Source organism: Siphateles boraxobius, unplaced genomic scaffold, assembly GCF_051911475.1.
Source record: "Siphateles boraxobius isolate OS27281-9 unplaced genomic scaffold, OSU_SipBor_1 77, whole genome shotgun sequence".
Lineage (NCBI taxonomy): Eukaryota > Metazoa > Chordata > Actinopteri > Cypriniformes > Leuciscidae > Siphateles > Siphateles boraxobius.
Genome location: NW_027509205.1, coordinates 6,488,166 through 6,494,318, shown reverse-complemented (window position 1 = coordinate 6,494,318; position 6,153 = coordinate 6,488,166). Strand labels below are relative to the sequence as shown.

General features: G+C 46.9%; 3 non-coding genes and 1 pseudogene across 3 annotated transcripts; all 4 read left to right on the top strand.

Annotated features, from left to right (window-relative positions):
- The first annotated feature begins 1,816 nt into the window (after positions 1 to 1,816).
- On the top strand, positions 1,817 to 1,991 carry LOC143727327 (U2 spliceosomal RNA; annotated as a pseudogene).
- Positions 1,992 to 2,425: 434 nt separating this feature from the next.
- Positions 2,426 to 2,589, top strand: LOC143726846 (U1 spliceosomal RNA). Its single transcript, XR_013199073.1, has one exon. It is a non-coding gene; the product is annotated as a U1 spliceosomal RNA (small nuclear RNA).
- An 830-nt stretch (positions 2,590 to 3,419) lies between these two features.
- LOC143727173 (U2 spliceosomal RNA) lies at positions 3,420 to 3,610 on the top strand. Its single transcript, XR_013199380.1, has one exon. It is a non-coding gene; the product is annotated as a U2 spliceosomal RNA (small nuclear RNA).
- Positions 3,611 to 4,044: 434 nt separating this feature from the next.
- Positions 4,045 to 4,208, top strand: LOC143726845 (U1 spliceosomal RNA). Its single transcript, XR_013199072.1, has one exon. It is a non-coding gene; the product is annotated as a U1 spliceosomal RNA (small nuclear RNA).
- Positions 4,209 to 6,153: the final 1,945 nt, after the last annotated feature.

Below are 6,153 nucleotides of genomic sequence, written 5' to 3'. Positions count from 1 at the left end.
ACATCCCAGGGACTGGTGGACTGACGGCGACCTGTGTTTTATATATGGATGACGTGACCCTTTTAGCGACTGACCTTTTATCAGTACGAAGAGCAATGGACTTGACTGACTGGTACGGTCGGGCCTCGGGCGCCAAGCTCAATAGGAGTAAGTCCGAGGCCCAGCTCTTCGGGCCGTGGGGGAACGTGGACACAGTTGGACTAGATTTGGATTTTAAAGACAATGATTTGAAAATTTTAGGTGTAAAATTTGACAGAGAGGGTGGAGGACAAGGAAACTGGACTGACATGTTAGGGAAAGTCAGGCAAAGACTGGGCTTTTGGGGACTGAGACAATTGACGTTTGAAGGCAAGATTTTAATTTTTAAAGCTGTGATTTTACCACTGATTTTACTTGTCTGTTCTGTTTTTAGTCCCCCAAGACGATTCCTGGCCAACCTGGAGAGGGCGGTATTTTATTTCCTGTGGGGGTCCAAGTGGGAACGACTAAAGAGGGAGGTCGTCAAAAAGAAAAAAGAGAATGGCGGGAAAGGCCTCCCAGACCCCCACCTGTTTTTAGGCAGCCGCTTTGCCGCCCTCCACATCCAGTACGCACTGACCCCATCCAGAGAACACAAGACAGCAGCCATGACCCGATTCTGGATGGGGTCATACCTAAGAACTTTGAAAATTTTACCCATTGATCTTAAAAGTCCTGTGTCTTTTAATTTGTCAAAAGAGCATAGTTTTATTAAGAAATTTTTAAAGAAATATCTTTTAGAGACAAATGATGCCACCATTTTAACTAACCATAAGTCTCTTATCTCTCTTGTGCAGGATCGAGAATCGGTGAGCCCGGTTCCAGGCCTCACACTAGGTGAGGCCAAAGATGTTTGGAGGAACGCAGCCCACCCAGCTCTCCAGAACAGGCTTAAAGACTTGTCGTGGATGGTGGCTCATGAGATCCTCCCGGTCAGGGCGGTTATGCACTCCAGAGGCATGGCCAAAAACTCCACCTGCCCACGGTCCGGATGTGGTTCCCCGGAGACCGTTCGACATCTGCTCTGGGAGTGCGGCGAAGCGCGGGACCTGTGGGCCAAGACCGGCCCCCTGTTTTTCCCGTGCCTGCCAGCGGGTGGGGCCCAGGTGGACTACAAGCTCGCCATCCTGGGGGTGGGTCAGGGCTTGAAGGAGCTGACACAACCAAAATTTTCCTCGCTCTGGCTCACCCTAAACGTGATCAAGGATGCCATCTGGGTCACCAGAAATCTGCTGGTGGGGAAACGCGTGACGGTCCCCCTCCACGCGTGCGAGCAGAAAATAAGATCAACGCTGCAGGGTGGGCCGCACGTCGTTATTCGGATGGGGGGGCCGGGGTCACACGTAGAAGGTCCCGGCCGCCACCGACCCTGGCCGCCCGTAGATGCACCCTCACCACACCGGCTACGGGAACAGCGGGCCAGCGGGCCGGAGGAGAGGGGATCTCCGCTGGGCACCAGAAGCGGGGAGTCTGGGGCCTGTTCTGGAGACCTGGAGTGAATGGACAATCTTGATAGGGACTCACCCTCGATCCTTTACAAGAGATGTTTTATTTGGCAAGTTTTATTGTTTTATTGTTTTTATGTTTTATTCCTATTTATTTTAATCCATTTACGTTTCCTTTAATACAACTCAAATATTAACATACATGGACTTTTACACAACACACAATCAATAATTGATTTTTAACTATAAAGTGTGTCTTTTTTATTTGTTTTTGTTGTTTTAAGATGTGTAAATAAATACTTGATTTATAAAAAAATGTAAATGGAAAACATGGAATGAAACCCTGTGACAATAAAACTTTTTCGAAAGAAAAAATCTGTTCTTATCAGTTTAATATCTGATACGTGCCCTACCCGGGCACCATATATTAAATTGATTTTTGGAACTGGGAGATGGAAGAGGGGCTTGCTCCGTCCACTCCACGCATCGACCCGGTATTGCAGTACTTCTGGGAACGGTGCACCCCCAAAAACTGTGTTCAATGAAAGAGATGTTTTAGTCTTGTGTGGCAGCAGGTGTTAATGGAAGTAACGTATATTGCTGTGTATGGGTGCTTTAAAGGTGTTGTAGGTGATCATATGCTATACAGGTAATGGTGGTGTGAGAGGGAAAAAAAAACAACAACTCTGTTCTTATCTCGTTTAACATCTGATTCGTCCACTATCCGGTGGCCGCGTATGAAATTGATTTTTGGCTCATGGATCCGGAGCATGAAAACAACATCATCCACAACAACAACAGCAAAAGAGCCCGACTCTGCAGGTTTTTGATGTCTCTCTCTTATCTCTTGGAGTTTTTACGAATGAGCTGATGAGTTGAATCAGGTGTGTGTTTGATTGTCCGACCGTTGGTGAGGATTGCGGAGAGGGACACGGTGCCTCTGACGGGAGGCCTGGGAATTCATACTTACCTGGCAGGGGAGACACCATGATCAGGAAGGTGGTTCACCCAGGGCGAGGCTCGGCCATTGCACTCCGGTTGTGCTGACCCCTGCGAATTCCCCAAATGTGGGAATCTCGACTGCATAATTTATGGTAGTGGGGGACTGCGTTCGCGCTCTCCCCTGGACACACTGGTTAAAAGAGCAGATTGTTCGAGTTCCTCTTCTTCTGGTAGTTAACGACCTAGGAAGTCCAGGGAATTGAACTGCAGTGGTTGATCGAGAGATGTAAAACTCTCAACCTAGGACCAGTCTGCAAAAGTAGGGCTGTTTTTTAGTTTTTTTTTTCATCATTCTTCAAATAATCTCCATTATTCAACCAGCGCTTTTATTGGCAGCAGTGGTCCTAGAAGCAAAGTTGTTCCGAATGAGGAGTTCTATCATGTGGTATGAATACCTTGTGCATGTGTGAAAAATCACCTGACATACAGTCGCCTATGGCCGTATTCATGTTGTTGTTTTTACTGTTTACAGCGCCACCAAGTGGCCAGTCGCCACATCCCTTTTCACCTGAGCACAGGCTGAGCCCGTGCACAGGTGTACCGACTTGGGTGTAATTGTCTCATTCCGTTGGAGAGTTATGGCCATTTAAGTAAAGCCCGCCTCGCCCACTCCCAACGTTTTGGCGTCCCGTCGCCAACGTGAATCGAAATTCCGACTTTTTTCCCCATCGCTGTCGGCAATCAGACTCCAGGGAATCTTTCTGCACCGGTTTGGGTCAGATCGGGCGAAAGACCTAGGACTAGTGTGCAAAAGTAGCTTTTTCACAAAATCCCAGGTTGCACTCCAAAGTGTCGTGTTGTGCGCTCTGCTGTGATCCACTTTCGGTGTCAACAGTCAAGCTGAGCTTGTATTGCTGTGAGCTGAGCTTGTTTGCTGGCGACCTTTAGACCCTCTCGCCACGGCCCAGGTGGGCGTGGCCTTTGACGGCTCCCCCGCCTCTGCGTCATTGTGTCATCGCTTCTCGGCCTTTTGGCTAAGATCAAGTGTAGTATCTGTTCTTATCAGTTTAATATCTGATACGTGCCCTACCCGGGCACCATATATTAAATTGATTTTTGGAACTGGGAGATGGAAGAGGGGCTTGCTCCGTCCACTCCACGCATCGACCCGGTATTGCAGTACTTCTGGGAACGGTGCACCCCCAAAAACTGTGTTCAATGAAAGAGATGTTTTAGTCTTGTGTGGCAGCAGGTGTTAATGGAAGTAACGTATATTGCTGTGTATGGGTGCTTTAAAGGTGTTGTAGGTGATCATATGCTATACAGGTAATGGTGGTGTGAGAGGGAAAAAAAAACAACAACTCTGTTCTTATCTCGTTTAACATCTGATTCGTCCACTATCCGGTGACCGCGTATGAAATTGATTTTTGGCTCATGGATCCGGAGCATGAAAACAACATCATCCACAACAACAACAGCAAAAGAGCCCGACTCTGCAGGTTTTTGATGTCTCTCTCTTATCTCTTGGAGTTTTTACGAATGAGCTGATGAGTTGAATCAGGTGTGTGTTTGATTGTCCGACCGTTGGTGAGGATTGCGGAGAGGGACACGGTGCCTCTGACGGGAGGCCTGGGAATTCATACTTACCTGGCAGGGGAGACACCATGATCAGGAAGGTGGTTCACCCAGGGCGAGGCTCGGCCATTGCACTCCGGTTGTGCTGACCCCTGCGAATTCCCCAAATGTGGGAATCTCGACTGCATAATTTATGGTAGTGGGGGACTGCGTTCGCGCTCTCCCCTGGACACACTGGTTAAAAGAGCAGATTGTTCGAGTTCCTCTTCTTCTGGTAGTTAACGACCTAGGAAGTCCAGAGAATTGAACTGCAGTGGTTGATCGAGAGATGTAAAACTCTCAACCTAGGACCAGTCTGCAAAAGTAGGGCTGTCTTTTAGTTTTTTTTTTCATCATTCTTCAAATAATCTCCATTATTCAACCAGCGCTTTTATTGGCAGCAGTGGTCCTAGAAGCAAAGTTGTTCCGAATGAGGAGTTCTATCATGTGGTATGAATACCTTGTGCATGTGTGAAAAATCACCTGACATACAGTCGCCTATGGCCGTATTCATGTTGTTGTTTTTACTGTTTACAGCGCCACCAAGTGGCCAGTCGCCACATCCCTTTTCACCTGAGCACAGGCTGAGCCCGTGCACAGGTGTACCGACTTGGGTGTAATTGTCTCATTCCGTTGGAGAGTTATGGCCATTTAAGTAAAGCCCGCCTCGCCCACTCCCAACGTTTTGGCGTCCCGTCGCCAACGTGAATCGAAATTCCGACTTTTTTCCCCATCGCTGTCGGCAATCAGACTCCAGGGAATCTTTCTGCACCGGTTTGGGTCAGATCGGGCGAAAGACCTAGGACTAGTGTGCAAAAGTAGCTTTTTCACAAAATCCCAAATACCCGAAAATCTCGCCAGCGCAACCATCGAATCCGAGGCCTGCGTCTTGTTCGGCCCGAGCCAAGGATTCCGGTGATGTAAGACACTTGGGTCTGCGACGGACGGTTCAGGAGTTACGAGGCATTTCGTACTTCTGATCGCTGCAGCGCCACCTTGGGGTCGATTGGGCCGAGCCTTGGTGATGTTGTAGACCGGGCGGGTACTACCATCCCTCAAGAGTTTCAAAAAATGCATCAGAGAGAGGAGGGCTTCACCTGGTTCAGTGGTGATGGCACCAGAGCCTCTCGCATTGACTACATTTTTACACGGGACTGCTTGCCAACCGATGCTACATTATCCCCCCTCTTTTTTTCTGATCACATGATGCTATCCTGCACCCTTTCACTGGCCTCTGGTGTGACAGTAGGAGGAGGGCTGTGGAAGTTGAACTGCTCCCTGTTGGAGGATGAGGAAGTATTTAGTGAGTACAGGGAGCAGTTCAGCCGATGGCAGACCCTCCAAGACTTTTATGATTCACGTGCACAGTGGTGGGAAATGGTAAAGGAACGGACGAGACAGTTTTTTAAGAAAATAGGAAAGGAGAAAAAGAAAAAAGAAAAGAGACGCATGATGGGGTTGCAAAAACGACTACAGAGGTATTTTAATCTTTTAAAAATTGGGTTTGATTTTAGTGAAGAAATAAAAGAAGTAAAACAAGAAATGTCAGTTTTAGCCCAAATTCAAAGTAAAGGTGTCATTTTAAGGAGTAGAGAACAAGATATTGAAGAAGGGGAAAAGTGTACAAGATATTTTTTTAAAAAAATTATAACACGGGGAGGGGCTTTGACAACTTTGAAATCGGATGGGAGGGTGGTAAATGAAACAGAAGAGATTTTAAGAGGGGTGGAAAACTTTTATAGTGATTTATATGGCCTAAAACAAGTACACGACGATACCTTAATGGAAGTTTTAAATTTTTTAGACAAAAAGCTCCAGAGTCAATGTGCACTTTTAAGACAGGATTTTACGATTTTAGAAATACAAAAAGCTCTGAAAGGTTTTAAGCGTGGGAAGTCCCCAGGACTAGACGGACTACCACTTGAATTTTACTTGACCTTTGGGGACATTTTAGCACATGACTTACTGACTGTTTTTAAAGAATTTGACAATGTGAACAGACTTCCAGACAGCTTCAGAATAGGGATAGTGACGCTATTACATAAGAAAGGCGACAAGACTGACTTAAAGAATTGGCGACCCATCACTCTTTTAAACGTTGACTGCAAACTTTTTAGCAAAATTTTAGCCACGC